Source organism: Macrobrachium nipponense, chromosome 36 (assembly GCF_015104395.2).
Source record: "Macrobrachium nipponense isolate FS-2020 chromosome 36, ASM1510439v2, whole genome shotgun sequence".
NCBI classification, from domain to species: domain Eukaryota; kingdom Metazoa; phylum Arthropoda; class Malacostraca; order Decapoda; family Palaemonidae; genus Macrobrachium; species Macrobrachium nipponense.
Window position 1 is genome coordinate 5448901 of NC_087220.1, and position 9846 is coordinate 5458746.

The window sequence follows — 9846 nt, forward strand, 5'->3', positions numbered from 1 at the left end:
AAACACGACGGGTGCTTGGGTGTTTTCCTATTGAATCCTGCCATTGGTCGTAACATTCTTTCAAATGTGTACCAGTTGTTAATGTATTCTTGTAATTTGGAATTTTCATAAGTTATAGATCTTCGAAATTACCCGGTTGAATATACGAAATCAGTTCAGGTTACGCTTACGGTTCAATGTTATTCTACATTATCTTAGTATTACAACCGTGAAACCTGTGAAATATCACGGAATTAATTAGGAAGCATTTCATTTTAAGGTGAATCAAGGAAAAAAAATGGCGGTGTTAGTGTAGAATTAGATGTGGATTTTCAAAAAGGACAGAAATCTTTTCGTTTTTTTTTTTTCTTTTAGCGACATATATTAAGAAACCTTTCTTGCATAATTTGTTACTATATCAAGTACGACTCAAAATTCAGTTAATCCGTGTAAAGCTACTTCATCCTTAATATTTCAAGATTACGAATTAACCTTTATATGTCTCAAGTAAAAGATAGAAATTAGGAAACACATAGAAAAAAATAAACCTGAAATTATTATAGTTCTTGGTACCGAACTCAGTGATTTTCGAGCTTTATTCACAGTAAACTGCCAGTGGAGACAGAAATGTTATAAATTCTAAGCAACACATTGCTATATCCTCAATATCCTTTTACTTTGTTACAGCAAGAGCAAAGTAGAACCATTTATTATCAGCCTTGAAATTGAAAGCCCATGCTCGGACTATAATACTCTCTCTCTCTCTCTCTCTCTCTCTCTCTCTCTCTCTCTCTCTCTCTCTTTATCCAGATAATAATTGATAAGATAATAAAATAAGAATATTTAGGTCTCAGAAACTAGAGTTAAAACTCATTAGTGTCATGGAGTCAATGCAAAAAGATAAATTAAAAAAGGATGCTAGACAATTGGCAGCTGACGTAAGTAAAAGAATCACTATGAAAATGTTTCACAAAGGACCCACCCGCATACATTCAAATAAAAATGAAAATTCTCTATTCTGTTTCAGCGCAATGGTACAATAACCACTGGCCCCGTCAAAGTTATTTTCCACCCTTTGCTTTCCTTTAACCCCAAAGGCTAAGGAAAATACACAGAAGCCTTTTTTCAGGCAGCTAGAGATGAAAGGGACAACTGTGTCTGTCACTATTTGTCAAAGTTCAACAACCCATATCGGCTTGGTTAAGTCTTTCAGAAAAGGAGAGAGGTTTTATTTTTCTTACTTCCTTCACCTCAGTCTCTCCAAATGTGCATGCTTTGGGTTAACTTTGTCTATCATTGCTGATTTAGTGACAATAATAATTAAATGTAAAATAGAGAGAGTTATAAAGAACAAAATAAAATAGGATAGGAAAAAAGTTAATGATAAAATAATATTAAGGGGAACATTTGTAAACTACAACTGGAGTTTTAAAATAAGTTATGAAACAAATTTGAACATGTAGAACAAGAAATTGAGAACAGGAAGATAAATGAGGCAATATTTGCAATTGCAGGTGTCTGCGAGTCTGGATGTTTGTACTCGAATATTCACTATGTAAACCTTCTGAGCAGATTAAACTAGAATTTCATGGCATGAAACTAACAGTATCCGCCTTGCATTTGGGAGCAAAATAATAACCACATAATCAGTTTTTTGGGTGGGCTAACAATAAAATAGTGTAGAGAGCCTTATGAGATATTCGTCAGTAAGGTCTTTGAACCTTTATACTTAATATCTACAAATGGTATCATTGCTGTAGGAAAGTCATTTTCACTGATGTGGACAAAATATGAATCATACTATAATGGGCGTAGTGTCTGTCTGTCTGTCTGTCATTCAATCACGGCCAAACGGCTGGTCAGATGGGCATGAAACTTGGCAGGTTTATGGTGGGGACCCCTAAGATGGTTTGTAATGGGGTTTCATCCAACCTAACCCGCTCCTTTGTAGAGGATGGGGGTGAGAAATGATTCCCTGAAACGGAGCTGTCTCTGGCCATGAAACGAGGACGTGAAACGAGGCAGTGAAACGAGGACGTGAAACGAGGCTGGTTATTCCCGTAGACTAAGTTAATTTACGATATTCATACATAATTTCTATACAACTTCCCCGGAGAAAGTCGCGAATATTTCAGCTCGGACACAATAGAAGATGAAAATTATCAATATCCGCAAGATTTTTTGAATAACTTAACCCTTCGTGGACTGGGGGGTTAAAAATTACCTAGAAGACTAATGGGGTCCACACGGACCCCATTCTTTTGAGTCAGATAAATACATTATGTATGAACTCAAAATTGCTAATCTTTACGTGTGTATTCTTTAGGCCTTTTATGATGAAACCCAATATCCTTTTTGTAAGTATTGTAAAAAAAATTCCTATTTGTGTGTAAGAAAAAAAACACTGAAAAAATGCCTTTATTTAACAAAATTACAATTCTCCTCAATTAAACAAGTAAATATTAGCAATTAATGACAAAAAAGACATACAGGTTATTGTTTTTGGTTCTTTTTGACATAATGCGTCTTACACATCAAGCAAATTTGATATGCAATCTTTACAAATAAAGTTACAATGTGCATCACTCACAGGGTCACCACATGATGTGCACGATTTTTTTGTTTTTTTGTCCAGCTTCTTCGGACACTTGGGACAACGCCTTTTCTTTGTTTCTTGGAGCTGGGTTGTAGAGGGAAGTGCTGTGTCTTCTTTACTCATGAAGGCTTCCATACATTGAATTATATGCCTTGGGAAATTAGCTCGTAAATATCTGAAACGCCGCTGGATCTGTGGCTTACAAAGCTGTTCAGCTAAGTCAGAGACAAAATTCCTGCGCTTTTGGTTTCCAGTATAGGCATTAGAATTTTTTTCCATGAAACATACAGCAGCATTATATCCTGCAACATCAATCATTCAGTAAAAAATAACCAAAGGCCATCTATTGGTGATTCTTTTACATGCATAGTTCTTGACTAAGAGGTCTAAGGTATCAACCCCACCTCTGGTTGCATTATGGTCCAAAATCACATCGGGTTTGATAGGTTCATCTTCTTGTATCTTATTGTCATGATGCATTGTGCTCAATAAAATTACTGCCTTATTGATCTTCGGGACATAGCTGCATATCATAAGATGGTGATCTTTGCTGAAGCCAAACTTTGTTGATTGCACTTTGCGATACCGCGATGCTAGAAATGATAGGGGTATTTGCCGTTTATTTTTCCTAAGTGTTCCCAATAAATTACTTCAGAAATAATATTATGGAAAAATTATTTGATATGTAGATTTGGCAGAGTGCTCTAAGCTTAGAAAACACATAGTTTTTAGAATTGCACCAAACCAAAATAGAGAAGAATTAGGGACACGGAAGACCGATGGGGTCCCTATAGACCCCAGAGGTATATTTTTAGCTGTCATTCCCTTAAAATTGATTATCCTAAGCTATTAACACTTGTGAATATTCATAAACCACTAATGATAAAATTAATCGCATATGGGTATTTTTTAGTAGATAGTGAAAGATATATGTCATACCAAAGACTCACTGGGGGTCATAGGGACCCCACCAGTCCACGAAGGGTTAAATCCATCGGGACTGCCAGTGCACAAAATAATGTTGAAGAAGTACTGCCCGGTAATGTTGCTTCGGAATTTCGATCCTGCCAATGGACATAATAAAAAGGAAACTGACAAGAATCATTGTTTACAGGTTTTTTATATTAACCACCACAAAAATACGAAAACTTGCCCCAAAATGTTTGTGAAATGTTATAAAGAGTTTTTTTCCGGGCCGGAGGAAGAATAACCGCTCATCCCTGAACCCCCTTTTTTATAGCCTAGCGCTCCTTACTTTAACAAACATACACTGCCCCCACCACTCCCCCTCCTAAACCTTGAATCAGCCACTGGATCTAACTCAAATAACATAACTGAAAGGAATAGAAGCCGAGGACCCAAAATTCTCCAAAAATGTATAGAATTTAGAGGAAAAGATCCGTCTCCATGTTGCATACTCTGTCCAGGATACACATAGAAGTGCATGAAATTGATTTCTCCCTGTGCCCTGGTAGCACATTCTGCTCGCAGAGTTCCATACGGGGAGTCTTAGTCGCCTTAAATGATATTTGTTCTTAAACATAAGGCGTAATCGGAGAAAAGTCTTTCTGAGAAGAAAACAAGCAACTATATAGTTGATTGGAGTTTCGTCGGTTTTCTCGTAGAAATAAACATTCCTCAAAGCATTTTGAACTTCATCTGTCTTCGATATAAACGAAGTGTATTGCTGAAGTATCCTCTTGAAATCACTGAACTATCCCAGTGTAACTCCTGACATTCCTTCATAAAATTTCGTTGCTCTTTCCGGAAGTTTAACCTCCGTTGTAAAGTTACCATGAAATATTACGTCGATTTGCAATTCTATTCCCGTGTGTGTTTTTTCAGTTACATTTCCAAGAATGAAGTTATCTTGTCCTCATGAGAATAAATTCTTTTCGTGGTTTTTCTGTTTCATTTTTCACTGACATTATCTAGGGACTTGACCTGACGAATGACGAACAAAGTCTTCAAAAGCAAGAAAAAGTTTATTTATTCTGAGAAAGAAAGAAAGATAGATATAGATAGAGAGAGAGAGAGAGAGAGAGAGAGAGAAGAGAGAGAGAGAGAGAGAGAGAGAGAGCATTGCGAAACTCGAATATCGAATGGTGTAATTATCACATTTGCGATTTAGATACAAGCTAGGGTAGCAACTGTTATATTTTAATAAATTAACTTTTATTGACACAATAATACATCATACTCACTTAAGAAACAAGAGTAAGGTCGAAAAAGTAACTGCCTTAGAGATCTATTATTAACTGACTTTGCCTGAACAGGCACTCTGAAAGAAGACAGAAAAACGGAAAAGCAGATTAGCTGCCGTCAAAAGGAATATGTAGATATATATGGAGCATGCTGATCACTTTTTTGCAAATATGTATATATTTTGCGGTAGGTAATAGGTACAGTGACTCCTTAGCTTCGCCATTTCTTCACCCCCTTTGGATACACAAATCACAGGGTCCCTGAACATAGTCGATGAAAGAAGCCCTTAAGGGTAAATTAACCAAGATTTCTTGGGTTCCAATCTTGTCACCTCAGTTGGGTTTCTTCATTACGGTTCAAGGATCATAGTGATAAGGAAATCGATAAGTTGTCATTATGGCATTAAAATACATACAGACACACTAACAAGGCAACAAACACACACACACATACACACACACACACACACACACACACACACACACATATATATATATATATATATATATTATATATATATATATATATATATATATATATATACGTATATGTACATGATTACAGTCACTTTAGCACTGGATTCATTTATCACACATATCCAATGGTGAAAAATGAGACGCGGGTGGTGGGTCCTGACCGGTTCTACTTTATTTCTAAGCTATTGACGAAGGACTGATACATAATATGAGAAGTCACAAATATATATACTACAGAGACAGTACTGACGAACATACAAACAACCGTTTGAGAATGCAGATCCACCCAAAGGCGGGTGTGAGGGTAGGAGTGGCTTTCAAAACTCATTCCGATAAAATTCCCAATATATTCTCAAGGGACACTACCGATAAACGTACCCACTGAAGGAGACAACAAATCCACACCTGACAGGTGTCAAAGTGGCGAGGTTGGAAATCTCATTAGCATTACTGCCCCTTTCTGTGTTTAAATATATAATTATCCTTTTTCCATACATCTCTACTGCTTACTTTAAAATTTAATCAATTTACAAATTTCTTTTGATATTAAAGGATCAAGTTAATACATTCCTTGACCGATGTTCATATTATGGTTGTAGCTTTGTTATATAAAGCTATATTCAATAATATTCCTTTCCATTGTTTTATTAGAATACACGATCCTTTTTGCCCCTTCCCAGTTAAAAGTAAGCATGATTGTTCTCACTAACTTGTACAAAAATTTCAATGTTTCCCCATGCAAACCTTACACATTTTTTATGTTGTTCTATTCTTTTTTCCAGTGCTTTACCCGTTTGACCAATGTAAAATTTGTGACAAAAATTACAAGGATTTTTATATACACATCCTTTAGTATTGACTTGGGAGTTCTTGATGATAAGTACGTTTCATTGTTTTATTCTTTGCAAAAGAGACAATAACACCAAAATTCTTCGGGAGATGGGTGATATCTTTCATATAATCATTGAGTTGTAAGGTTTTATTTATTTTTGTGTTGTTTTGTTTTGATACATGGTCTTTTTTGCCCCATCTAATTTATTGTTTAGTACACTGTCAGGATATTTCAGTTTCTTGCATGTATTCCAAATCTTATCTATTTCCTCGTCTATACCTTCTGGGCTACATACCCGTAATGCTCTTAGCAACACAAATATAAATACTGATTTATTAATCTTGTTAAAAATTCAGTGAACATTGTAAGAAATATTAGCAGTTTTTCTGTAAACAATATGTTTAAACCCATAACTATTTCTCCATATGAGGACATCCAAAAAAGGTAGGCATCCATCATTTTTCATTTCCATGGTAAATTTAATAGTGACACTAATTGATTCAACTTGGCTAAAAAGTTATTTACATCATTCCCTGGCCATACACAAACTATGTCATCAACATATGTAATAGTAATACATATAAAATGGGAATGCATCCCATTCCATTATCAAAATATCGGTATGCTCTGTATAATAGGTCAATGACGAAAAAACCCACGAAATTACCTAGTCCGCCCAGGATGTGTGCAAATGCCAATTCACCATATTCAGTACAAACAAACACATCAGTTCCGTGGGTCGGTATGACAGCCCGAACTCCCATGAGAAACTAGATCAAACCTAGATGTTAGTTGTTCGTTCCCATGACCCCAAAAGTCAAGCACGTGTGTTCGTTTGTACAGTACTGTTTCCTTCTTAAGACCAAATTGTGAACTCTATTGCATTCTACGACTGTCTCTCCTCTACTCAAGTCTTTTCAGAAAGCTCCTCTCTCAAGATGTACTTCGACTTGTAAATAGTTAGGAAGAATATATGATAGTTTTGCACTACATTGTGTTTCACGCTAAACCTTCAACTGAATGGAAGTGAGAAATCATCTCGATTCCTATGCTAGCCGGCCAACGCAGGGAGAGAGAGGGAGAGAGAGGGAGAGAGAGAGAGACAGAGAGAGAGACAGAGAGAGAGAGAGAGAGAGAGTGAAGATGCGCCTTGACAACAAACTGCTATTCACAACTGCGAATCATAAAGAACTCTGTGACCGACCACTTCCTATATTCTCAGAAGTTGGCCCACGTCACTGTACATATGCGTGGAATTAGGATGTCTAATATTTTCTTTTAATAAAATTCCAAACAAGTTACTTAGCACTGGAGACAACATTTCCCATTGTCATACTAAAACTATGTTAGTATGATTTTCCATTAAATTCAAATTTACCTTCTTTCACACAGTTTAATCAGTTCATTAAGGTACTTTTAGAAAATGGGATATCAAGCTGTGTGCTTTCTAAACGATTCAGATGAAATTTCCAGTAGATCATCAATTGATACTTTTGTGAATAGTGATACCACGTCAAAACTCACAAGCTTCGATTCAATATTAACATGTACACAATTTAGTTTATTCATCAAGTCCACATTATTCTTATAATTGGCAATAGAGATGGTACCTACCAACGGGTTCAGAATATCCACTAAGTAATTCGCTAGTTTGCAAGATACGGAACCCTATGAGCTAACAACTGGCATGACACAAAAGTTTATTTTGTGGGTTTTTATTGCACCATGAATAAACGGTAGTGATGGAGAGGTTACAAACAAACTCTTTGTACGGCTTTCGTTAACTTTTAACAGATTTGTTCCCTTTCCTATTGAAATCACTATTCACATTACCTACGGGTTCTCATTTAATTCTTTATATGTACTCGCATCACCCAAAAGACTGTCCATTTTTCCTATACATTCACTTTTGTTTAAAATTACTAGTGCCTGGTTTATCTGCTTTTGTCATGGGTATATTTTCATCTTTTTTAAATTCCTTGATAGCATTCATAAATCTTTTGGGTGTGTTTGTGGCGTCTGACTTTTTCATACTTCCATAAGTTCACTTCTTCACTGATTATATCATTATATTTTTGCAAGATGCACAGTCCTTTGGTAAGTTGTACACTATTTGTACTGCCAGTTAATTAGGCAAAATTTATTTTATAGTCTAAGGCACTGGTTACATTTCTATCCAGATATTTATTTAATAAATTGACGACACATTCATGATTGGTGTTGGTAGTCCAGGGTCTTCTTTCGATTAGGAGTTTCATTTTGTTGTCGTGTTTACGTTTAAGTTTCCGATATACTTTATTTCTCATATTCACATAACAATATTCAGGTAGAAAAACTCTCCAATCTGATGGTATTGATGCTTCAAAATGTCTTCTTTTTCTAGAGAGATCTATAAAAATCTTTTTAGTTTCCAATGTGTTGATGTTAATGTTTTTCCAATATAGTTTGTTGTATTTCACACAAACGGTTGGTCTTCTAATTTTAGCAAGGATTTAGTTATCATTGATCTTAGTATCAATTGTTCATCACGACATTCACGTAGAAATCGCAGGTGCTCCTTTTTCGTATGAGATTGACGGCATATTCCAAGATGGGGAAAATAACACAGAAAGATATGAAGGAGCTCGTGGTATCCATTGATGATTGTAATTACTTTAGCACGTGATTCATTTACTACACACATCCACAAGTGAAAAATAAGAGGCGGGGTGTAGGTCCTGACCGGCTTTGACTTTATTTCCAGGTCATTGACGAAGGACTGATACATAGTGTTAGTAGTCACAAATATATATACTTCAGAGATAGTACTGACGAACATACATACAACAGTCGTAAATTCTCCAAATCCTATGTGAACATACTTTAAGTTATAATGAAACTGTTTATTAACTTTCAACTCTTGAACAGCCCAGTAAATGTAAAACAAACTAATGAAGCAACAAATAAAGCACTACATACACACAGGAAGACTCTCAATACACTCAAGATTCAGATGACTGGCTCTGGAAAAACTTTAATACTCAAAGAAAGTCTTCAAAGAATTAGAAGAAGCTGGAATATGCCAGAAAGGATCCAGCCCATGGGCATCAATATGATGCCCAAAGCAGATGGAGCATGTCACACCCTGCAGAGACTACAAACGGTTGAATGTCAAGACAAAGTCAGACAGGTACCTGCTAAACAACGTAGCAGATACAACAAACAACTTTAGTGGAGCTGGAATATTCATGAATATTGATCTGCTAAAAGAATATTTTCTAGTACCAGTAGCAAAAGAGGAGATAAAAAAGACGGTGATCATTACACCCTTCGACACATACACATTGAATTACATCTCAGGCTACAAAGCAAGAAAACAAGGAGGAACTGAATGAGAAATACAAAGCACTAGAGAAGGGTCTAAACAATACAACGGGAGATACAAACCAGAGGTATAAAGCCAAAGTACATAAGATCCATGGATTAGATCCATCAGTACATGAACAGGAATAAAGGATACATACAGAACAAACTATTCGGAACCAACCAGAAAAGACGATAAAGTCAACTGAGAAGGGAAGACAAGCATCAGGAAATTCTTTAAGCTTAACCAAGTAAGAGACTCTAGGAAAACATATGGAGCAATCTGGTATCACACAACAAACATGCAACATGGCTCTAGGAAGTCAAGGCAGAAGGAATGGGGAGAAAAAAACAAAGATTCACTGAGATCAAGACAGGCACAATAAAGTCACCGACTAAAGGAAATGCCTAACAGG